Source organism: Ursus arctos, unplaced genomic scaffold (assembly GCF_023065955.2).
Source record: "Ursus arctos isolate Adak ecotype North America unplaced genomic scaffold, UrsArc2.0 scaffold_6, whole genome shotgun sequence".
NCBI classification, from domain to species: Eukaryota; Metazoa; Chordata; class Mammalia; order Carnivora; family Ursidae; genus Ursus; species Ursus arctos.
Window position 1 is genome coordinate 56506275 of NW_026623078.1, and position 26822 is coordinate 56533096.

The 26822-nt window shown below is 35.6% G+C and overlaps 1 protein-coding gene across 12 annotated transcripts in view; it reads left to right on the forward strand.

Annotated features, from left to right (window-relative positions):
- Positions 1-26822, forward strand: part of OXR1 (oxidation resistance 1) — a 680801-nt gene that overhangs the window by 285474 nt on the left and 368505 nt on the right. For 4 of the 12 annotated variants that reach the window (XM_057307959.1, XM_048212635.2, XM_057307962.1 and 1 more), the window contains one exon: positions 8317-8408. The exons of the other annotated variants lie outside the window; for them this stretch is intronic. The gene's annotated coding sequence lies outside the window, so the exon portion shown is untranslated. The remainder of the gene's footprint in view (positions 1-8316; positions 8409-26822) is intronic. 12 annotated transcript variants of the gene reach the window in all.

Below are 26822 nucleotides of genomic sequence, written 5' to 3' on the forward strand. Positions count from 1 at the left end.
CACTCTTAGCAGCTACCTCATTCTGGGATCTTTTATAATTTGATTCAACTTCTTAGGAAACTGTACAACAAGTCTCTTGCCTGGGTGGAGTAGCTGTAATCATCTAGTTGCTCGGGATGGGGGATTGGATCTAAGGACCTCTGTGCTTCTTAGATGTTCAGTCAACCATCCTTCTTAGCTTCACCTTTGCCACTACCCTCAGAAATACAAGATGTATTCTATTCCTACTTTTTTCTGATTTCTGCTAGTTAATTTGCTTGTTTCTTGGCTGTTACCGCTTCTTACCCCTTCTTGCCATTGAACTTTCAGCTTTCTCTGCTCTAAGCCAGTTATCTCCCATTATTCTACTTTCTCACATTCTGTATTTATGCTCTATTTCTACCTCCCCCCCTCCTCTCTCTGCCATTACCTCTCTTTCTGTTGTCGTTGTGCTTCTGGGTTTATTTCTTTTAAAATCCCTTTATGATTACTTATGTGTACTTAGGAAGTAGAGGCTAACTTGTTTAACTGGGAGTCTTAAAGATTTTAAGAGGTTTAAACAACTGAATTTCATATCATTTCAATATACTCTTGAACTGAGTCAAACTTGAGTATATACTTCTTCTTTACCTACCCTCTTTTGCTTTCTGTGTAGTCATTAACAATCTGTAGTATGATTAACAATCATAGTGTTACCAAACTCTACCCTGAGTGCATTAAGAAAAATAGCTGAACTCAGTGTTAGCTCAGCCTAAGGCCAGCTTCAATTTCAGTGGAGGGTCCTTTGTAGTGAGAAGAAGGAAGAAAGCATAGAAGAACATTTGTAGTAGTGCAGGATGTGTCTTCCAAGTAGACCTGGCAAAGCAAATATTCTTTTTCCTCTCTGATGTTCCTTTCTATAATAACAGAAAGCATTCCAAAGCAAAGAGTGTTTGTGATTAATGGGAGTTATGGGAGATGCCCTCCTAATGTGCATATATTCATTCATCTACTCTTATTAAGCACCTAATGTAATCCAGGTACTATTCCAGGCCTTGAGGGTACAGTAGAAAATGAAACAGACAAAATCCATACGCTCGTGGAACTTATATTTGTGTGCTATTTGTAACTCATCGTATAATGAACCCTTGGTGTTTGAGAGAAACGCCCAACTTCTTTGAAAGTTTCTACTCAATGCTTACCACTAGAATTATATATGCCTTACTTATAAAACAGCCATATTATAACAAGTCAGGAGCTACAAAACACTGTGGATTGAATGTTGGGTATACTTATCCATTATTATGCAGCAAATCACCCCACAACTTAATAGTATCCAATACTGTGTAACAAACTACCCCACAATTTAATGGCTGAAACATACAATAAATATTATCATTTCACACAGTTTCTGCTGCTCAAAGCTTTAGAAGCAGCTTAGCTGGATGCTCTGATTGGAGGTTTCTCATGAGATTGAATCAGTTTGCCAGAGAGGGCTACAGTCATCTGAAGGCTTGATGTGGGATGGCTTCCAAGATGTTTCATTCACAAGGTGCTGGTTGTTGGCAAGAGGCCTTAGTTCTTCCCCATCTGGGCCTTTCCATGTTTGAGTGTCCTTACAACATGGTACCTGACTTCTGTCAGAGTGAGCAAGCCAAGAAAACAAGGCAGAATCCGCAATGCCCTCCTTGACCTTGCCTCAGATGCCGTACTTCATTTCCACAGAATTCTATTAGTTAGATCAGCTAGCTCTATTCATTGTAGGAGAGGAGGCTTGGGGGAATGAATTCAGGAGGCAAAAATCACCGCAGGTCATACTGGAAGTTGGCTACCACACTGGATGTTTATACAGGCTTCCTTACTTAGTAGGTTACTCTCTTTCTTCATCTGTTAGGGCTGCTATAACAATACCATAGACTTGGTGTCTTGTAAACAACAGATAGGAATTTCTCACAATTCTGGAACCTGGGAAGTCCAGGATCAAGGTGCCAGCAGATTTGGTGTCTGGTGAAGGACCATTTCCTGCTTCATAGATGGCCATCTTCTTGCTGTGTTTTCATACAGCAGAAGGGGCAAGGGAACTCTCTTGGGTGTCTTTAATAAAAATACTAATGGGGCCCCTTTTGTAAGAGCCTTCATACCATAATCACCTCCCAAAGGCCCCATCTTGAAATGCCATCACATTAGAAATTACATTTTAACATGAATTTGGGGTGAACACAAACATTCCATCTATAGTGTTCTCAAGCTTGAGTGACTCAGATTGGTGGACTTCAACTAACTAATTTACTTATGAATAGTCAAAGTAAAAAAAAATGTTAATTTCTTGAAAGCTACTTGTAAGGCTTACTTTAACATAGCAACCTATATAGTTACATAACATGAAGTCATTTGTCAGATAATGACTCTATAAATGAGTTGAACTTAAAATGACCCCTCAGATATTAATAAAGGGAACCTACATTGGTATATATCTGTGTTTCATCTGCATAAGCCATATAATCAGATGACACCAAAAAGAAACATGTTTGGATGAGCCATTCCTTTGAGCTGCCTAATATACTTTGGAGGTATTTTCTTATTTAGAAAAGTGGTCATTAGAAACATGTGATCATGAAGAACATCAAAGACCGCTATGCAAAGTGACATGTAAAGAGGGTATGGAGAATCTTGATTTTTTTTTATCCTAGTATTCCACGTAGTCATAATGCTGTGTGAAATATCATTTCAGGATGATAGAATATTAGCCTCTCCTTTGTTGAGAAATAGTTGCTATTATCATGACTGCCTTCAAGATTGGTTAAGATTTACTATTCCTTTAGAATCATGCTGTTAGAGCTGTAGTTTCATTCTTGGAACTTTTAAAATTCTGTAAATACGTACTTTTTTTTTAATGAGAAAGTTGTAATTTTAATTTTAAATCCACTGGAAACCAATATAATTAGGGTACAGCATATTCTATCTTGCAGTAGATTTTAGAAACATGCAAATGAGGCACACTATTTGCCATGGTTGTTTGATTTTCATTTGGGTGTTTTGAATTTAATGAGACTTTCCTAAATTGGTGACCAGTAAGCTGACACCTGTTTTACCATAAAAGAATTTTTTTTCTTCCTTATAATAAACACATTTATCAATTGTGAGATACATGTTGCTATTTTGTGCTGAGGAAGAATCCCTAGTCCAATGTGTTTTTTTTTCTCTCTCTTGCTAGGACAAAGTGAATTCTTCCAGTCATATTATAGCCTAAAGACACATTATTTCAGTAGCAGAAATCCATTGCCAAAAATAAAAAAAAAATTGTACAGCTTTTTATGGAATTAAAACAGTTCATGTAGGTAGGAAGTGTAAGACTCCTTTCCATATGCTGTTCTCATCCTGTAGCCCTCAGCACAAAATTAGTTGAAATTTTAACATGCCCTCCATGCCTCTGTAGCACAATTTTTCTGAAAACTGAAGAGGAGATCCATTATGCCATTGCTTTTACTAGAAATTAAAGAAGAGATTTTTTTTTTTTTTTGAATGCACCTTTTGGTAGGGATTTAAAGAGAACTTTGAATCCTGGACTATGTTTCCATAGAACTTATTTTAATAGATGTTATGTGAAGAAAAAGAAATGTGTGATCATGCAAATTCAGGAAATTATAAATCGGTAAATAGAGTTAAATAGGCTTCCTTACTGCAGATGGTCACAGAGCACATGATCATCGTGCATCACCAAAAGGGAATATTTTATATGAATCCAAAATTACAGGGAGTTCTCCTTCTTCCTGGAATATGTCATAAGATCAGTGTCGGTGGAACAAATTCTGGGAAACACCCTTTAGGTATTTCCCATTTGTTACAAACTGACATTTTACCGTGGTCCTTGATGTTGTGATCAAGGTGTGATCTCTAAAAGGTATGTGTTGTAGACTGTTAGGCAGTTTTCACCAGTCCTTCTCCAATTCCAAAGGGAAGGCAATATTCGATATGTTAATTAGCAATGGAGCTGAATATTACATGCCTGAGTCTAAAATCAGTTTTAATTATTTCTGTGTATGAAACACAGTGAGTGCACTTTGCTCACTGCCCCAGCTCAAGTTAAATGCACTGAAATTTCCAGTTCCCTTTTATAGGCTCTATACCTCAGTTACATTTAAAGTATTTATGGAATGAATCAACTAGGCTTACTCGGTGCTAGGCAGTGGACTATGAGCTTTAGAACATGAACTCATAAATGCTAATGACACTGTGTCTTAAAGAAGCTCAGTAACTCGTCCAGGGTCCCCCGAACCCGAACCCGGTGAAGCAGTGACTCAAAGCCAGTCCAGCCTGGCTTCACACAAGCTCCTAACTGCCTACGTCCTGGCAAGTATAGCCAGGAATAGAATACAAGTCATCAATCATTAAGTCTCACTAAAGAACGAGTATCCTGGCTTATGTGAAAATAATGGGATCTTAACTGAATTTTTAAAAAGTTGACATTAATTAGAATGTAAAAATAGAGTCACTCCGAATTATCTCTGGGGAAGACATTGGCCTTAGTGATGAAAGAGTAAGTATAAAAGATACATTTCTTAACAAATTAAGCATATAAAAGTATATTTTAGCAGGGATTTTGTTGGTGTTTTTTAAAGCTGTCAATTTGACATTTCTTGGAGAGGCATTATAATGGAAAGGGTGTTAGGTTTTTTGAATAGCCATTCTGCTGCTTATTAGATATCTTATTTTGGTCAAGTATTTTATTGTTTCATTTTGTTTTTACCTCTTTGGAGCCTGAGTTTCCTTTCATGTAAAATGGGTAAAGTAGAATGTATCTCATAGGATTGCAGTAAATGTTAAAAGAAAGAACTTATATAAAACACATAGTACAGGGCAAGTAGCCAATATCCCATAAATGGTGTTTCTTTTTCCATTTTCCCTACCTTAAACTATTTAAAATCTTTGTTGTTGAAGTTAATTTGTTTGAATATATGTATTTTTAAACACAAGATAAACTATCTGGGACCTTCTACAACTGGATGGCGTCCTCCTGACAAAGTAATTGGCGGTTGGAGATCTTTAAAGCTAACTGAACATTTCCTTAAAAATAAATTTTTCTTCATTCGAAGACTAATGTTTTTATTCACTTAATTCAGAAATGTTCAGAAAAACTGTTCACTAACTCACAAGTGAGACTTACAATCAGTGGCAACTTAGAATCAAAGAAATGCAGTAGAAAACATAATGCGTAAGGTAGCAGAAAGTGTAATTTATCACATATACAACTGTTATTTTCCTGCTTTCACTGAAAGGGAACTGAAGTTCACAAAGCTCGCATGGTTATGTATGGAGAAAGGACTTTCTGATTCCGTTTGTCAGATTCCATTTGAATCTCTACTTATATGTAACACTACCTCTTAATTCCACAAAGAATAAATCCAAATGAACACAACTGGAAACAAGAGGCGTATAGCATAAATAGTTCAGAAAACCCCTTTTTGGTATACCATACATATATATATATATATATATATATAAATAAATACATTCTGCCTTGAAGGCTGTAATCAATCTTTATTGAAAAGAATCTAGACTGAAAACATGGAGGGCTTTTTGGACAATCCTCCCTCATTACATTGTGCCTTTATCTCCCATCTTCTTACCTCTCTTGGTCGTTGAGGGTTATAACCATTCACTTATAGTGGTTTTTGTTTTGTTTTTACAAAGGAAGGTCAGTGAACCTACAATATTAAATCATATCCTTGTTTCTTTATTTTATTTGGATCTCTATAAAGACTCAGTGTTTAACTTCTCCCTTTAAAACTTAAGTAAAACATTAGGTTCGGAAAGGCTGGTGGCTTAATGTATTTGTTTTCTATTTGAAAAGATACTGTAAAAATGCTTAACTCCATTTTATGACCAAGTTTGCAACAGACCTTAATATTTTTTATATTAAATTTTGTGTAAACAGGACTTATTTAATGTATATGTGTGCTTGTGTGTGTGTAAAATTTTTTGGCAAGTGAACATTCTAAGTTTCAGATTTGATTTTAAATATTCATCATATTAATACATTTTGCATCAAGTATAACCTTAATGTGTATTTTCCTTTAGCTCATGCCCCCAGATGACTTTCTGGCTAGGACACCATTGGAGCAAGAAAGTTAAAAAATGAGAGCTCCTCTCCCATTACACAGCACAGTGCTTCCGGATATTTCCTATTTCGAGCAGCTGTAGGATCTAACTGACACAGCAGGATGCCTTCAGAATGTCTTTATGAGGAGAATTCTCTCTCATGCTTTTTCTCTCTTTTTTGCATCTTTTCTACATTCCCCCTACGGAAAGAGTTTTTTTTGTATTCAGTCACAATAAAGCACATCAAGATTCTAATCTTCCTTCTGCACATAGAAGAGGACACAAAGGAAAGAGTAATAAAGAAAATGAACCTGTTACATAAAGAATGATGTTAGTATAATAATGATTACAATATTAGACTCCAGTCCCTCTTATATAAATTTTATAAATACTGAGCATATGTGGTGCTTAGACACATAGGCATCTTAAACAGAAATCCAACCTTGATAATTAGGGTACAAAATGGATAAATTTGAAAATACATTTTATCTGAGTGTAACTTTGCTGAGTGTAAGCACACCCACAAAATGAAAAGTCTGAAGTAGTTGGTTAGGATTTCTTCTCTGTCCCTACCCTAGAAGTGATTAACTATAAAATCTAACTAAAAGCAAATGTGTTTTTAAAAAGTTTGTTATATACTGTTTATTGTTTCACGTTTACTTTAAGCAAATGGCGAAGTCATGGTAATCTCTCTGGCTTGTAGTTTTGTTCCAAGTTTCTTCCTTGCTCAGAAATCTTTGACAGTCCTTAGAGTCTCCAGAAAGTTTTAATTTTTTGTATGGTATTCAAGGCCTTACAAAAACCCATCTTGCTAACCTTGTCTCACAACCCTTTGACCCTGCTTCTTATGCTCGCCAGGTTCTCTGCCTTTCCTCAAAGTGATACAGACTTTCAGTGTCTTTGGAACCCCATTGTCACGCTCCTGCCTGGCAAATTCAGATTTTTCTCAAAGCCAGCTAGGCTAGACTTTCCCTTCTACTGAAGGCTTCTTACGTCCTTTTTTTTTTTTTTTTTTTTTGAGTCCTGGCCAAATTACTTCCTCCTCTGCATTCCTTCACTCCTTTATTCATATCACAAGTATGGCTATAATACATTATTATTATAGGATACTTGCTTTTTTGCTAGTTTCTTAGCCTTTTTCGAGAACAGGTACAGTATATTATCTTTTTATCACTAGAACCTGGCATGGAGAAGGAGGTAAATGAATGAATTAAATCCTAGATCTATCTATAGTCAATAGCCATTTTAATAAATGAGGGAGAAAATATCCAAATTGTCTTCCCCCTTAAAGGGGTACATTATTAATGTTTAAATGGATTGACTATTCCATGGCTGACGTTTCTACTAGCCTGTATATTCCCAAGGTAATTAACGTTGCTCCCAACCTGTGGGCTTCCTAAAGATTCCTTATGAAAGTAATTTAACCAATTAAAATATATCATATCATTTTTTAAAAAATCAGTTGTTTTACAGGTGCTTCTTTCCATGAGATCTTCCAGCAGAAGTAATTTAGGGTTGGTGTCTATTGAAAAGCCTTCTGTTTAGCTGATGGCATTGAAATGGAAGCAGAGAGAAACGTAAAGAAGAGGCTAACTACCCCTTTGCCAGGGATCTAGAAGGACAAGCTGAAAAGTGACTTTCTTTTGACTAAAGAAAATCACATTCCACTAAATGCAGCACATTTTCAGACTGTTGGGATTGGCCAACTTTATATCCAGAAAGAATGTGATTTAATAGAAGAGGAACAGCCTTTCAGAGAATTAAACTTTTTGTCTAGGTTTGGACTGAAGGAACAAGACTTATCTTGCTTATCTCCATGCAGAGCAATTAGAGCTCTTTTGGTTTGTAAGAGAGAATCAAACTCCCAGGGAATTTTAAAAGGCCTTTTTCCTGTGAAATATGACAGTTTGCAGAAGCCTTTTCTTCTTCCATTTACCCTTTCAATGAGGAAACTTATCTTCCTGACAAAAATTGCATTAAGAAGCAGCTGCAACCATTTCCCCTTAGGCAGCATTCTGGGGCACTATTTGAGAGAAGAACTTGAAGATAAATGGGTTGCTCAGTAGCCTTAGGCAGGAGGAATAAAGGTGATCCTTTCTGTTTTAGACTTTGGCTTGTTAGCCCAGGTTAAAAGTCAACAAAACTTTTTGATTAGGAAGAGTTGCTGATCCAAAGTATTTCTTGTCCTAGTTGAAGTTCAGTTTGGGGGGGGGGGGGTGTGGTCCTGTGGTTGGTATAGATTCTTTTCTCTGTTTCCAGGTCGAGGCAGTTTGAGAGGTGTCCTTTGTGGTCTGGAGTGAGACTGAGAAGCAGAGTGAAGTGGCACTCTATAAATCTCTCCCTCTTTTCAGGTAATACTTCTATTCAGGCTCTCAGGCTACAGGTCTTGGAGCAATAGTAACTATTACTATCACACGTCACAGAAAATCCTCTGTCTGAAGTTGTGCTTATGTACTCAGCTCTCTCTTCCTAATGTCCTGGGACACTCTTCATTGTGCCCGCCCTGTCCCCAGAGACATTTTCTTTACTCCATTGTTCACTCCTGCCTTCAGGATCTCCTTGTCATAGATTTAGGTTTCTCCCAATATTTGTGTCTATCTCTTACCTGTGCTTAGCCTACAAAGATGAGATAGCAGAAATTCTCTTTAGAAGGGGAGAAGAGGGAATCACTGAGAAAACTTTTATTTAACATTTTAGTCTTCCCATCATTCCATTGCCTTATCTACAATGGCACTAACTGAAAATGACTTCCGTTTAGGATTTAGGGCAAAACAGGTAATGTGTTTTTAGCTAAGAATTACTGAGTACATATTTCTTTTCACAATTTCTTGGTGATAAGTATGAAATCACTCTGTTTGTAATTCTCATTCTTTCCCCCTTTCCTTTGTCTTTTTCTTTTTCTCTGTCATTCCTGACAACAGTTATTACTTGTGTACAGCTTTGACAGCTGGAAGTTTTGATTCATAGGCGTAAGACTTAGTAACACAGATCTATGGTACTTCATGTGACAAGAACAAAATTTCCTCAAATCTAGGATTCATTTTACCTTTACAAATTATTTGTTGAAAACAATAACTATTAGCTAAAATGGCCTTTCGTATCACAATTGGCAAAAACAGCTTTGCAAAAAATTTCATTTGTTGGTAGAAGGATGGGTGACTTTAAATACATTTTTTCATATTAAATGTTTTGAGTTGATAATTCATATTTCAAAGAAAAAATATGGATTTGATAGTTTGATTTTTTTTTAGCATATTCATCTTGCTACTACAGTTAATGAAATGGAGTCTTTATCACGAGGAGGGTCTTCAGCCTGTGGGCATGTGATTGGCATAGTGTATGGTTCAAGGTGTAGCAGAAACAGGTAAGATACAGGAGTTCGAAGGTGGATGTTGAGGTTGGAGGCGGTGGTGGTGAAAGGCACACATAGACGAAGCAACTCTAGGTGTTACTAACACAAACTTTACTTCAATTTCTAAATGGTGTTAAAGACTATTTTGAAAGGATATTAGGTGAGCAGTGGGAAGTAAGAGTGAGGAGGTAGAAGAGAAAAAGTATAGCCTTTCCGCATTCAGGTTTTCCCACCAACCAAAGGCACAGACTCCAGATTCTACCCCAAAGTTCATTTCAGCTGATGTTTTAAATTGCTTTTAGCTCTTCTGAAAAGGTACTTTATTTTCCAGAATGATGGTTTATGGTATAGTTCTGAAATAAACACCCCTCTATTGAGAACTACCAAATGTCTGCTGTGTTTGATGTTGGAATAACTTGATCTGCATTTTTGGTTGAGAGGGCTCTAGATTATTCCTTGGAAAACAAATTTGTTAAAACACCTCTTTATGCAACCTTGTTTACCTTTATTGCTCAATTAAATAAAAACTGAGCAATCACCAAACATTGTTATATGAAGAAATAGTATAAGACCAGGGGTGGGCAAATTTTTTTTTATAAAGGGCCATTTAGTGAATACTTTAGGCTATACGGGCACTGTTACAATTATTCATCTCTGCTGATATAGTAAAAGCAGCCATTAGATAATGTGTGTTGTGTTTGAATAAAACTCACACAATACAAGGTAAAATAATTAGAAATATGATCCACATCCTTTAGTTTCAAATTTTATATTTTTCCCATAATTCCCACTAATAGTATGGCCTCCTGAAGTATATAAGAAATTTTGTAAGTTTAAAAAAAAAAAAAGATGCATTTGCCATCTATAAGTGGATAACAGACCCTTTAGGAAAAGAGTAAGAGTAGTAAAAGACCAAAGAGGAAGGACATTGTGGAGAGAATTTTTCAATTTTTTTTTCATAGAAATCTTTGCCCCCTAATGGAACAATAAGTTGCCTTAATATTGTTCAATTAACTCTTCATGTATTATCATGTAACATATTCTGATAACAACGTAAGGAAACATTGGGTATCTTTGTTTTGCTACTGTTGTCTCTGAATCTACAGAATTTCCCTTTAGAAATAATCTGCATGTGATTTATTTGCACATTTTTCTTAAAGAGGACCTGCTACCTGTGGGAGACAATATAGTGTATGGGCTAAGAGCTCTAGGGCTAGAATCAGACTGGTTTTGACCCCCAGCTCTGCCATTCACCATTATCAGATACCTTCTCTCTGTCTCAGTTTCCTCAACTCTACAATGGGTATAATAATAACATCTGTGGCATAGAGTTGCTGTGAAGATTATATGAGCTAATATATGACAGCCATATATATATATATATATATATATATGCTGGTTACTCTTGTGAATGCTCAGTAAATGTCATCCATTATCACTGTGTTATTAATACACATCAACTCTTGAATCAACCTGAAATTTGCCAGTCACATTTATTTTACTTGATTTTTATTTTTCACTTAGATCTGAATGTTTTAGGAAGATGACCATATAGAGAAAATCTTAATATATATTTTACATTTACATTTCTATTCAAATATGCACAGATTATTTTTATTTTAAAATTCTCTTTATAAAAATAATTATATCATTTTTATTGTTTGCTATAAGATAAAATGCTCTTTAAAGGTGAAAGCATTTGTACAAGAGAATCTGTAGAAGAATGAATTTGGTGATGTAATCTTATCACAATTTATTTTATTGCTTAGAAAATAAAAATAGAAAGGAGACATATGTACAGTCAGCATTCATCATCAAGGTGACTGATCTTTTAGACCCTGAGATACCAAATACATAAAGTCAGTTGCTTTGGAATCTTTGGAATTATAATGGGTTTGGATGAATATTTTGACTGTGACTACTGATAATTATAATACTTGGTAACAATATGCCATCTTTGACCACACTTTTTGTCATAAGTTTAGTTTATCTGTACGTCTCACTCCATCTCTCGCCCTTCCAAGAAGCATTCAAGACTAGGAGAACTAGTTTCACTAATGGAGGAAAGTTCTCTGAGTGTGTTGAGTGGAAAATGGAAACCACCATTTGGTTGAGGAACTGGAATACTTCCTAGGGAAAAGACATAACCCTATTACTAACAATTAACCTAGTAGCAAAACCTGGAATAGTTTTGCTGAAATCGATAGCCTGGTGTCTTTACTCTTAGATCTTCTCCTTAGTTAATATCTGAGTTCCAAAGAGAAGAAGAGCTCTAAGACTGTTTGCCGTAATAATATGTAAAAATTGGGTCCATGTGCTTTGGTTCTCCTCTGTCGCATAAAAGGCACCATTATAATCTTGCACCTTAGGACTCAGTACATCATGTCTACATGAAGGGAGATTTCAGGTCAAGTGATAGCCATGGAGTCTGATATGAAACAGCAGTGCCTACCAGAACTGGCTGAAGAACACAGCAGTGACTATAACCAGGGGAACCAGCAAGTCTAACTCAAAGTGAAAATGGCACCCAGTGGAAATGCTGGGGGGCCTGCAAATCATGTGGGTGACTAGGAATGGTATCCACTATGTGCTAGTATCTAACAGGGCCTTACCCACTAGAGGGGGTTGTGGCAGAAGAGGAAAGAAAAAGCAGAGTCCATATGGTAGCAACCAGATAGCAGCCACATCCAAGCAATGGGCATACTCTTGGGTCTCCCACAAATACTTGGAGAGCACTTTATGGCCAGAAAAAAAAAAAAAAGAGAGTACTTTTCTGGCTCCTGGGGTTACTTGTGCATTTTCCAGCAACATATTTTCTTATATTCTGAGAAATAAGAAACAATTCTGAAATATGTTTGTGCTGTGCAAATTAGATTTGTATATGAGTCTCCACAGTTGAGAAGTGAAACTACTACTGCAGTTAAAACATAGATGGAAGTTAGGAGACCTGAGTCTGTCACCAGCTTCTTCATTAAATTGTTGTATGTCTTTGACCAAGTCACTTAACTTCTCTGAGTTCCCATTTCCTCAATGAGGTAAATTAGCTTTAGGATCCTTTCAGCAGTAAAAATGCGTCCCTAATATTTTTATGATGATGAAAGTGCCTGAGATATATTTAAAAGGATAGCAAATGCTAAGATGAAAACATAGATAATCAAGGGGCACCTGGGTGGCTCAGTTGGTTAAGCGTCTGCCTTCTGCTCAGGTCATGATCTCAGGGCCCTGGGATGGAGCCCTGCACTGGGCACCCTGCTTAATGGGGAGCCTGCTCCTCCCTCTCCCTCTGTACCTCCCCTTCTCAAGGCGCATGTGCGCCTTCTCTTAAATAATAAAATCTTAAAAAAGAAGAAAACATAATTGAGAGCCCTCTTCAAAGAAAGAATAGTACTTGCTTCGTATAAAGATACATTTTGAACTGAGTCAATCTCCTTTTTACCAGTTTGCCAATAAATGTCATTAATATGTAATCATTGATATATGATATCAGTGATATCATATGATATAATCATAATATATATGATTAGTATATAATCATATATAATTCATTACACACATGAACAATTAAGTGGTAGGAAGAGAAAATAACCATCTCCTGTTAATATGACCATTGTGCATTTTTCACTTGGCTAGTGGGAGAAGAAAGTCTACCATTGCTTATGATATTTGTTTTTTAATTTAGCATACGATGAGCTAAATATCTCCACTGTAACCATCTTGTTTGAATTGCAAATTCTAAAAGTATTTGATTAGTCGCCAATAAGTATCTGAATTTAGTTCAGCATAACAGATTTCTGTTGAATGTCTGATTAGGTATAACATTGTATATACAGTATTCATGAGAGTTCTATAATTATCCAGTTGGGGCAGTAAGATTTTCAAGTGAAAGATCAATGAAACTTTTGAAAGGATAGGGCAATATGCAATTTAGTGGCAAAGAAGGGATAAATCACACTGGGCTGAATGAGGAAGGGCTTCCTGGAGTTAGTAGGACATGACGATGGCCCTAAAAGTAAGGTGGTATGTTGGTGGTCACCAAGACCACCCTCAGGCTTGACGATTCACTAGGTCTCACAGGATTCAGAAGTTGTTATACTGATGGTTATGGACAATGAGAAGTCAAGTCAGACTGAAATCAAATATTAATGCAAATGAATATAAGAAACCAGAAGTTCCCAGCCTTAGCTGCACATTAGAATCAAGAAACTTTTGAAACTTCTGATGCTCAGGCACTGGCCACACCGGTTAAATCAGAATCTTTGTGGGTGTAACTATATTCAGTTTTTTAAAAAGCTTTCCAGATGATACCACATTGCGGCCAGTTAGAATGTAACTTCCATGAGGGCCAGGAGTTTAGTCTCTTTCACAAGTGTTCTCCCCAGCACCTAGACCAGAACCTGGCAGATGGCATGTGGGTAACTAAACCTAGAAGCAGCATTTGATTGAGGCTAGTCTTTAGAACTCAAAGCGAAGTGAACACAGATGGTTATTTGGTAATTGTAGACAAGACCACAACCCATAAGTGTGTTTGGCTAGGGGAAGCACAAAGCACCAACAGAAATATACCCTACTTCTTTTTTGGTTCCTCAGTGCCCAGCATAGAACCAGGAATACAGTAAGGACTTAACGAATCTTTTTTCAAGTAAGTCAGTCCATGAATGTGGCTAAAAAGCAAAAACAAAAGCAATAACAAAACAGAAAACTGAAGCACAGTATACATAAACAAAATGGTCGGGATTAAGTGAAACAGTTTTAAGGTTTTAACATCATATGCACAAAGTAAACTGTTCTTTTATATTACTTGTTTTTACTCTGCTTTAATTATTTGTGGTATGATTGTTAAGTCCCAGCTTCGTTTCCCAATGTCTGACTGACCATGGACAAGCAACTTTCTAGATTCCATTTTCTTCTGATGAAAGAGAAGTTTGGATAATTAGAATTCTCCCTTCTTCTTCTTCCTCCCCTCACTCCCCACTTGCCCTCCTTTTCTCCATCCCTCTCCCTCTCCTCTCTGACTTGCTAGGTCTAATCTGTAAGAGCAAAGAGCTTTCAAACCAATGAATAGTGGGGTGTATTTCTGTTACCTTCTGGGCCCAGGTTTTTTCTTTGGGCCCAAATTGCTTATAGTTTTCCTCTTCCTCACAATTTCAGTTTTACTAATTAAATTACGTTTTAGTGATTACAAGTGTTGTTAGAAACTAGTGGGCTCTATATGGCATTTATTTTCATTTAACATTGTCAAATTCAACCTTTCAATTATTCATTCCATGTGTATCTATTAAATGCCTTATTGGATATATCATTTGTAAATATCTTCTCCCATTTATTTTCACTGAATTTTCTTTTTTTTTTTGTCTTTTCATTTCATTGATTGTTTCCTTCACTCAGCAAAACTTTTTAGTTTAATGTAGTGCCAATTGTTTATTTTTGCTTTTCTTTTCTTTACCTGAGGAAACATACCCAGAAAACAGGGTTTCTATGTTGCTAAGGTTGATGTGAAGAGTTTACTGCCTGTGTTTTCTCTTAGAAGTTTTGTGGCTTCACATCTCACATTTAGGTCATTAACCTATGAATCTTAAATCTATAACCTATTGCAAGTTTATTTTTGTGATTGGTGTAAGAATATATCCAATAAGAAGTTAATATCCAATATATATAAAGAACTCCTATAACTCCACACCAAAATCCCCAAATAATCCAACTAAAAATGGGTAGAGGACCTGAAAAGACATTCTTTCCAAAGAAGATGTATATGGCCAACAGCCACATGAAAAGATGCTCAGCATCACTGATCGTCAGGGAAATTCACATCAAAACCACAATAAGATATGAACCCATACCAGTCAGAATGGCCAGTATTAAAAAGACAGAAATGGCAAGTGTTGGTGAGGATGTGGAGAAAAGGGAAACCTCTTGCACTGTTAGAAATGTCAGTTAGTGCCACTGCTATGGAAAACAGTCTGCAGGTTCCTCAAAAAATTAAAAATAGAAATACCATGCAATCCAGTAATTCCACAGCTGGGTATTTACACAAAGACAATGAAAACACTGTTTCAGAAAGATATATGCACTCCTGTGTTCATTGCAGTATTATTTGCAATAGCCAGAATATGCAAGCAACATCCATGTGCATTGATACATGGATGGATAAAGCTGTGGTATATACGCATGATGAAATATTACTCAGCTATAAAAGAGATAGAAATCTTGCCATTGGCAACAACATGGGTGGACCTAGAAGATATTATGCTAAGTGAAATAAGTCAGTCAGAGAAAGACAAATACCATATGGTTTCACTTATATGTGGTATCTAAAAAACAAAACAAATGAACCAAAGAACAAACAAAACAAAACAGACCTTAAACAGAGACTCAAAAATACAGAGAACAGACTGTTGCTTGCAGGGGAACAGGGGTTAGAGGGGTGGACAAAATAGGTGAAGAGGATAAGAAGTACAAACTTTTGTTTATAGTATAAATAAGTCACAGGGAGGAAAAGTACAGCATAGGGAATGTAGTCAGTAACACTGTAGTAACGGTCTATGGTGACGGTAACTGTGCTTATGGTAAATATTGTATATTATATAGAATTGTATAGAAGGAAGAGAGACAGACTAGACAAAAACACAATAAAAATTTAATTGTATAGTTTTCTAAATGGCAAGAAAAAGAAGAGAAAATGACATAGAGCTGGGTAAGGGAAACTGAGAGGTTCTGTGGGGCAATTGGAAATAGAATGGTCAAGGTAGGCCTTGTACAGAAAATTGCACTCCAATAAAATCCTGAAGGAAGACAGGAAGTGAGGGGTGTGAATATCAAACCAAAGAACATTTCAGGCAGAGGAAACAGCCCATGCAATGTTGGAGCACACCTGGAACTTTTGAGGAGCATTAAGGAGGCCAGTTGGGTTGAAGCAGAGAGAGCTGAGGAAAGCAATAGGGAAGCAAGTCAGAAAGGTAGTGGTCGAGCTGAGGGACATCATGAAAGCTTCTCTGGACTTTGTAGGAGATTTCACCTTTTTATTAATTTTTCTGCTTAGAACATCTATTTTATAAAATAGTGCATAATTTATAGAGGGAATATGTTATAATTAACATGTAATTAATATTCTTTTATGAGAGAAATCATTAAATTATTTTAATTCTTAGAAAATTCACAACCATAGATGCTTATTTTAATTTCTCATCTATGATGCAAATATTTACCTGTAATTTCAGTAATGAAGCATCCTTTATAAAAGCTTTCTCCTGTATCTAACCACCATTAGATTCTTTTTCATTGTCCCAAATTCACTTCTAATGCAGAACCTACATTGATCAACTCATTGCTCTCTATACTTTTATTATATATTTAATTCATTCACATTTGAACTACTTTGTGGAGAATAAAAATATAGAGCAATTTTACGTCCTCCTAAAAATTTAGCCTGAACCAGAAAGAAGTTACTTTTTGCTCCTGCTCTTTGATTTCATTTTAATTTCAAAACTAATTTCATGCTTTTAAATGTTAAATTACTATAAGGATTTTCAACTTTCTGTCTTTAATTCTAGCATTATCTATTATCTACCATGCTAATTTTGTTTCTGATTAATTGGGAGTACAATAGACACTAGCACAGAAATAGCAGAGGTCAGAATGCTTACAAAATGAGGTTCTGATACAATGCATAATTCATGAAATATATTCACTCATGTTTTCCATTGTCCTCAACTGAAAATGTACCTTGCTAAATGCAGCTCTCCACATTGTTTTAAATCTTGTTGAAATCCTCAGATTCCTACTGTTTATCTGCTTTTGAAAAAGTCTCTTTTAGTCTATCATTGTCTTTTTCTTTTTTTAATAAATGTTTCTTCTAAAAAGAATACTTTTTGGCTTTGTACCTCAAGATTCTCTAAAAGTTGGTTACTCAATGCCGAAGGAATTATGTATACCAGCTCATAATTTGAGTTAATCTATTGATAAGCAAAACATAAATTTATTTCACTATATAATGTACCTATTTTAACCAGTGTTCTATTTTGTGTTCTCAAAGAGAAGAAACTAATTTACTGTGGGTCTTGCATTGGTAATCAGAACCCTCTCAGCTGCAAATGGCAGAAATTCAATTCAAATTAGCTGAATTGAAAAAGGGATGGGAAGTTTATCAAGGGTGTGGGTTGATTCAAACACAGTGGATGCAGTGGATCTTGTGATATCACTAGAATTTTGGAAATCTGTGTGTCTCTCTTGTTTTTACTAACTCCTTATTTTGGCATCATTTTTGGGTAACACATGGCAGGAAAGATGTCTGGCTGTCAGTGCCAGGCTTACATGGCCTCATAGCTAACAATCCCAGAGAAAAGGCCAAGAGTCTCTTTCTCCTCATGTTTATAATTTCTTCAGAAGGGTTACGTTCGGTCCTTCTTGGCCATGTGTGTAAGGGTAAATTTACATCCAGAGGGATGAGAAACTCTGACTAATATGGACTGAGTACCTGTCTGTGGTGGGAAAGGTGAAATGGCATGAACAGAGAATGAGAAGTTCTTAAACCAGAGAAGTAAAACAAACAAGAGTAACAAATACCCATTGTCTAATTCAATTCCTTTTGATGCCAAGTGTCAGTCAGCCGGTGCAAATAGCAAATTTCTCTACCAAACCAGTTCCCTCAGTTAGTCACTTATATTTTAGAACATCTTTGAAGTGTTAGTCTCCATCTCAAAGAATTATGGACAGCTCAGATACAGGTATTCTCAAAAAACTAGGAGCATGTTTTCCCTCCATTCTAATGGCTATCTCCTCAGTTTGCTGTACTGATTATTCAGAACTCCTAGAGAAATAAAAACAGACCACATTGGAGTAAAGTGTATACTGTTTGTGTTCTGTCAGGTAACATTCTTTAGGGTGTTATAAGTGCCAAGGAGTCAGGACAAGTTGTACTTGAAAGATGGTAGTCTTTGGTTGCTATGTGAATCGGAAGATAGTGCCCTGATAAGCGTGTTTGGGACCTTTCAAATCTGGGAGGTGTAAGATGCACTGATGATTGTAGGTTAGCTTTATTTGTTCCAGAACGATGGAGAAGAATATGATGACATTTATTATTTGCTTGTTTTTAATTCTATCCAGTAAAATTCTCTTTTAGATTAAAAAAAATCCCACATTAAAAATTAAAAATCAATGTAATATGCAAAGAAGGCATAACTATACTCTTAGATGCCTCAGGAGGCTATGGTAGAGCATAAACACAACTGTGCTGGAAACTGATTGTGGGGAATACACTCAACTACAATGTCAATAAGCCTCATTTCTGAGATTCATAGATTGAAAGGGTGACAATTTCGTTTTAGAGCAAAGAATAAAAGACAAAAAATAAAGAAAGTAATAGGAAAAAAGAAGAATCCTGAACAGAAATAACACCATAACAAAATTCCTCACCACCTACCATCCTTCTAGACCAGGACATTTGATGAATTTTAGGGATTATCAAGGGCATATTTCTTATTCTGTAGTCCTTACTTAGAAATTTAAATATCTCTAAATGAATTAATACTCTGATAGGGTTATTCCTCCTTTCCATTTCTGCTGCCAAAATTCACAGCTCTATCGTTTCCAGCTTGGGTTGCCATGTTGGCACTCTAGGAATCTGCCAGCTCTATGGTCTGTCTCCTCTAATCCATGTTCACCTTCAGGGTCCTGCTAATTGTGCTACTTCTCTGTGTAATACTCAACAGTGATCTCTTCTCACCTATGAGGGAAATGCAAATTCTTTTTTTTTTTTTTTTTTGTGCACAGACCTTTAATGATAGACATAGGATCTGGAATCTGGGAGCTGAGATCAAAGCACAGTTCTACTTATCAGTTGGGCAGCATGGGTATCAGTGTACATACCTTCCTTATAGTTCAGCTTCCTCATCTACAATAGGATGATCAAAATGAGATCTGCCTTATCAACTTGTTTTGTAAGGACTGGATGAAAAAAAATGTGACATATTTATGATAGCAGCTGCGATATAGTTAATTCTTAATAAATGTTGGCTACGCTGTGACTTCTGTCTCCCACCCTGGTCTCATTCTTGGACAGTCCCCCATACTACCCTATGATCTAGCCACAGCAAAGTTCTTTGTTCCTGAATTGCCATCCTGTTTTATATTTCTTGGCCTTTATGCATACCATTTCCTTTATTTCCCCCACTCGACTGAATGTTTTAAGCTTAGTAATTATATCTTACTTGCATTTGCAGTTCTTAACACAATGCCAGGCACTTAATTAAAGACTTGAAAGAAATGTTGAATGAGGACAACTGTTCATTCCTCAAAATAGAATTGGTTTCTTCATATATTTGTTTTTAGGTCAGCCTCACAGTAGGGTAATGTAGAAGCCTCATTGGAAGAAACTATTTCACCCTAAGGTCAAGGGTATGCAAGTGTTGCAGAAGTAAGTCCTTTGGGTTAAAAACTGGACTTTTTCACAGTTCTTTAATTTTCTTGGACCAACCTGTCTGTTTCAACTGAAGCTCAGTTAGCATTTGGTACTGTAAAAAAGGAAAACATGCTCCTTTGTGGTATCAAGAAGAAACATAAAAATCATCTAATGGGTGGAAGTTTCTCTGGGCATGCTTTATTTTCTGGGTGAATGTGGTTTATTATTGCTGGGTGGTAGGAACTCCTCCTTGATTATGGCTTGTCTTCTCAAGACTCTTCCTTTCCGGCACTGGAGAGAACCAGCATGATCCAATATAAGTGCAGGTCAATGCTCTTGAATTCATTTTCTGTGTCATCGAGGTATGAAGAGCTGGCGACACTCTCATTTTGGTCAGCCTTGAAACATTCAACCAACTTGATTTGACCACAGCAAAATATGTTAGAAGCATCTCTTCTACAAGAATGTGTGGCCAACTTTTTCTAAATGCTCAGAAATAATAATCCTTCTCTGACCTCTACGTGATAGTTTTGATAAAGGCTGACCAGTTGGTTTGGGGAAAAAAAAAAAAGGTAATTAAAAAAAGTATGAAGTGCTAAGAGGAGCTAAGTTTCTTTGTAAATATCTTTTAGACTTTGGAGTTATTCTATTTGCATATTGCAGTGATTCAGTGTTGGTGAGTTGCCCAGAATCACTTCAGTACAATAAATGACCATCTTGTTCAAGACCTGCTTGTTACTTGTTTGTTTATGAACTACTACTCCAGTACTATTTGCCCTACTTTATAAATATTTCAGTTTACTTTATCTTCAGTCCTCAAGTAAACAGACATCTCATTCAATGACAAAACACAGTACTGCATTCTAATTGTCTAATACCAACAAAACATTTCAAAATTAACTTCATGCAAATATGATTGGATATTTTCCATTAGTTGATTGAAATGAAATGTTTGAAAAATTGCTTCAAATGTTTTTCCCAATTAAAATTATTGTTACCATAGATTAATTTGTCACTGAAACACTTATACAATTGCATTTAATTTCTTTGCAAACTCAATTCAATTGCAACATCTCAGAGGTGTCTTAGAAATAAATTATAAAATTATTTTAAACAGATCTTTTATTAGTTTTTTAATAAAAATATAACAAATGATGGCTTTGAAATAATTTGTGTTGAACTACAGAAGAAAATGTCATAAATCTCATGTTGACGAACTTTATTCTTTGTAATTTGTATTGGGAAACTGCATACAAGATCTTCCAGCATGCTTTCGACGCCATTTGTTAGATGTATTTCTTAGGAGAGGGTGTCTGTGCATGTGCGTCTACTTTCCTTCTTCCCTACTACCCACGCACACACTTTTTTTTCCCCATAAAATAAGTAAGAACATTTTTTTTTTGGATTGGGGAATTTATAAAATCAAGTCATGTGTTAAGAAATTAGGATGCAAAGCTGAGAGGGGATCAAGGTAAAACTTAGGATAAAATGATAACAACTTTAAAATTTGAGCTGTGCATATACTGTTTTAAGAATCTGTTTTTGCCATATTTCTTCTAGTTGGATCCTCTTCTAGTTGTATCTTCACTTTTTAAAATATTATGGAAAAAAAAACCTAACACTTAAGATCTTGTCATGTATACTTAAGAAACTTGCAAAGCTTATTGTAATGAATTAGATTTTTACTGATGCCTAAGTAACTTGTTGGTAGGAAACTGAATGCATTTATAATACAAGGGTTGATCATAGGAAAATCTAAGAAAGATAAAATTGGGTTTTGGAGACTTGTATCTTATAAGTGAAACTCAGGCTTACCATGTATGTCTGTAAATTTTAAGTTGCCTTTGACAACACATTAAATCTTTTTTTTTTTTTAAATTGAACGATTATACATATGCCATAAAATTCACCCCTTTGAAGTATACAAGTCAGTGGTTTTTAATATATTTAATATATTCAAAAAACTGTACAGCCATAAGCACCATATAATTCCAGAACGTTTCCATCACCCCTGAACAATTCCATGCTCATTAGCTGTGAATTCCCACTCTTCCCTCTCCCAGCCCCAAACAGCCAAAGTCCACTTTCTGTCTCCATAGATTTGCCTATTCTGGACTTTTCATATAAATGGAATCATACAATATGTGACCCCTTTTGTCCATATTCTTGGCATAATGTTTTCAAGGTTCATCCATGTTGTAACAGGTATCAGTACTTCATTCCTTTTTCTGGTTGAACAGTGTTCCATCATATGGGTATTTTATATCTTGTTTACTCATCAGTTGTTGAACATTTGAGTTGCTTCTACTTTTTGGGTATTATGAAAATGCTGTATGAACATGCATGTTTAACTTTTTGTGTGGCTATATGTTGTCTGTACTCTTGTATAGATACCCAGGCGTGGAATTGCTGGGTCGCATGATAGCACTATGTTTCAATTTTGGAGTAACTGTCAAATTGTTTTCCACATTTTTTTTTTTTACATTTTACATTTTCATTTTCAGGAATGTATGACAGCTCTAGTTTCTAAACATTATAAAACATATGGCATTTTAATTCAGTAATTGCCCACATTTTAATTGGGTTATGTTTTCTTGTTGTTGTTGAGTAGGGCGAGTTACTCATGTGTTGTGAATACTGAGCCTCAGCACATACATGATTTGCAAATATTTTCTCACACTCTGTTCATTGTCTTTTCACTTTCTTTCTTTATAGTGTCATTTGACAGGCAAAAGTTTTTAATTTTGAATTCCAACTTATCTATTTTCCTTTGATTACTTGTGCTTTAAGTGTCATATCCAAAAAAAAGAAAAAGTTGCCTTATACCTTTCTTGAAACATCATACCCACGTTTCCTGCTTCATCTCGTGTCCTACCCCAAACACACACACAGATGCATGGATCACATACCCACTCACATTTTAGCTATCCTTAACCATTTAAACACACCATACTCTCTCTGTGGCCTTGGCATATATTTCGTCCCTCTCTCAGAGTGGCTTAATTGGCATTTTTTTAAAACTTTGACATTACCTACTTTAGGAAGTTGGCTCAGACCCACCTTCCCTTGCCTGGTTCAGTGGCTTTGTATCTTCAACTTTCCTCTTCTAATGCCCAGGCATACAATAATGATATAATATTTTAATTGTTCACTTCCATCTCTGTCCCCACCCCGCAACCTTGAGCTCCTTGAGATCAAATTCTCTCCTTGACTTCTGGATATTCCGAACTGAGCAGTAGTATGTAGTATATCCCCCCAAATACTTAAATGAATGCCTACTGTGATCCTGATGTTTCCTTCTCGGCCACCCAGAATTAAAGGCTGAGTTGTACTCAGACTGTTTTCCATGGGAGAGCATGATAATTTGGATCTTTCCTTCTGTCCTCCCTCTATCAGCCCATCATACCCTTTTGGTTGTAATCACTATAGTACACTGTTCACTGAAGTAAAATCAGAGAAAGTTATTTGAGCTAAGTGATTCCTGGATTATTTGATTCCTAATCTGTTTGAATACTAATTCTCTGGATCAAGAATTAGAACTAGGTTTGGGATTTTTAATTTTCCTCTAAAAGAGTGAGTTTTTACTTAGATAATGGGGACTCACAAGATATAAATACAAAAGTTGACTTAATACCAATTTAATTTTCCTTAGGCCCATTGGGAAGAAGTGAGGAGAGGAAGTCTAGCCAAAAAGCAGATTAAAGGATCACAGTTTATCCAGGTAGGGTAAGGTACATACTGAGAGTATAGAAGAGAAGTAGACATCATCCAGGATTTCATGGATTACCAAGGACACTGAGTATTTTCTTGTGTGCTTTAGGGGAGAGTAGCAGTTTTACTGCAGGCACTCAGTGGTTCCAGCGGCAGAGCCAGAGACTTGGATGTGTTCCATCAGGATACTCTGGATGATGGCCTTATGAGTTACTTCCTTGGGAGTAAGGTACCAGATTCTAGTCATTAAGGGCCTGTTTTTTTTTCCACCAGTCCCTCTGTAATATACTCTACCTCATATTCACATTTCAAATGTAGACTTATGCCTAAACTTATGCCTAAATTCAGAGGGATGCATTGCAATCAGGTTGTGTCCACTATCTTTAATTTAGGGCAGAATTTTTTGCCCTATCCCATAAAAGTCTCATTTGGGGAGGGACAATGGCAAGCCTTGGTACATTGACTTCAATTTTCTGTTCTGAAGGTATGTTAATTTTGGTGAATCACTTCAGCCATTTTTAGGAGATGAATACCAAATTAGAGAATTTTTGGCACTGTGGCAGGTTGACAGAACTTCCTATTACTTCAATCCTAAATGCTGGACCAGAATGGCTTCTTAATGACCTGGAAATGTTGACATAAACCAATGGCTCATGCTAGCAAGAGTCATTTTAGGCACTGAACTTAATTCAGATGTTAAGCAAATATCTATAACATGATGATAGGATATTATAAACCCTTCATAAATAAAACTGCATTTGTATTTTACAAATATGTTTAAATTTAATGTCAAGCAACTATGCTTAGAAAATATTCAATTGGCAGTATGTCTGAGTTGTAAAACATGACTTGAAATATTAAGTTTTGTAATTAACGTAGAAGTACAAAGATAATTCATGAATATTCTTGCTTCCAGATGAGATTTTAATTGTGCCTTTAAAAGGCCAAATATCTCCATCACATGGCATATTTAATGACTAGAAACAGTTTTGAAGACACTGTTATTACGATAAAATAGTTTTATAGTCTGCACATGTTCTGCACATGATGTTTGCTTATTGACTGAAGTTAGGTGACTCAAAGTTAGAGCTTATGTAAAATGTGGTGCTAGTGTACACTGAGAAATACAGAGGGAGAGAAGAAAAGTCAGTAAATGAAGAAAAATTAACATTCCTTTCTCTGAATTATTTAATGTAAATTTCAGCTATGTATGTCAACATTTGTGGCAATTAGTTTATGATAAAAATCAGAGAATTTTCTAAATATAGACTATCACTAAAACATAGGACATACCTAATAGACTATTATAAGTTTGATTTACAGATTTCTCTAAAAATGAAGAGGTATATTTGTGTGTGTGTGTGTGTGTGTGTGTGTAAGGAGAGGGAGAGAGAATAGGAGACAGAAGCAGACAAAAAGAGAGATACAGAGTAGACCATGTACTAATAAGGCATGTTTTGTGGTTAAGGCATTCAAATTATTAAATATCTGGTAAATAGATTGTTACTAATAACTAGAATACAATAAAGTTCAATTAATGTTAGTTTAATGGAACATAATTTCATATTTGAGGATTCAAAATTTATAATTTTTTTAAAGAGCATTCTAGCAAAATTCTGGAATCTTAAAGCTTGTAAAGATGATATGATATAATATACCATACCATACAATATACCAATAATAATATAATGGTCATAAATAATGAATATTATTGGAATAGTGTTTGACGTTTTATGAAATATGTCATTTACAGTGTCACAGGCAGATGATATAGTTCAGCTCCCTTGTTTTACAGGTAGAGACTGAGATTGCTGTTCCTTAAATGACTAGCCCCAGATCACACAGGTTTTTGACACCACCCTGAGGTAGAACCCCAGTCTCTGAGCTTTGTGATGTGCGCATAGGACGCTGATCTTATGCAACAACCTCGTAAATGTTTATTATCTGGCTTTAAAAGTTACTTATACATGGTCAAAATCTGTTACATAAAGTTCTAAATGTCTCAGAGTTCCAAACATAAATGTTCTTGAAGTCTTGTCTTTTCCTTCAAGTTATGAGGGACAAAATAAAATGTCCCTCCTCAGGATGGAGGTGGAACTATAAAGTCTTAGTTGGAAATTTAATCAAAAAAATAAAATTTAATCAAAAATTGTACATAAGGAAGACAAAATTGTAATAGCTATCTCAAAAACTTAAAGCTGATTTGGCTTTTTACAGAGTTGAGAACAAACCCTGAACTCTTCAGTAGGAAGTCCTCAGTTTTGTTATGTCTGAAATGCTTCACAAGTATAACTCATGAACTGTGATTATATCCTAAACTATCCAGGCTTTATAACTTGCAGTTCTCTATAATATATTTTGTGATTCTTGGAATCTGTACAACAATTTACTATTTGGAAGGGAAATACGTACTTGCCTGTTATCATTTTCTCTCTCTCACTCTCTCTGTCTCTTCCTTTTTAAAATTTTCTATTTGGTCTTGATCTGATTCCTTAGCAAATGGGGTTGTGAAGACTCTCTGTCTTCTCAGGTTACTCTCATCTGTCAAAAGAAGGAATCTACACATAGTACCTAAATAAACAAAAGTGATTTCTCCTTCAGTTTCGTGTTAGTTAAAGCTATTTCTCTTCTTATAGGGATATTCACATTTCGGATTTCATGTTTCTCTTTTAGAAAGTAATTACGTTTTCTGTTTCCACAATGGGAAATTCACTTGCAGTCTGACCATTTGGGAGTTACTCCTTCATTGCCTGTGTTTAACTATAGGCAGAGGGAAATTTAACAAAAATACAAGTAAAACAGATAATCAGGAATATCGTGGAATATAGCACATACTATTTAGGTATACATGTTTAACAAGTCATACTGGCCTTTTTGCTGCACCTAGAACATGCGAAGTTCATTTTTGTTTCAGAGTCTTTATGCACTGTCCTCTGTAAAGAAATATACTTCTTTCTTTGCCAAATGTAACATGCAATGAATCATAAAGTCATCAGCAAAACTCAAAAGAAGCTACTACTATTTCTGTATTTTACAGATAATAAAATGAGGGAGCAAGTTTAACTTTGGGAGGATTAATTGAGGTAAAGTGCTTAGAACAAACTCTAAAATAGTGTAAGCATTTAATAAATATTAGCTTTTATGATCTGATATGTAAATAACATTGTGTATTTGTATGTTCCTTTTCCCAGAGTCAGTTTACAAGACACAATTTTCAGAGCTAATGGAAGAACTTTTATAAGCCTACAACCAAAAACACTTCTGTAGACAAACCTTAAAACCAAGAGTCAGAATATTTTAACTGTTTTC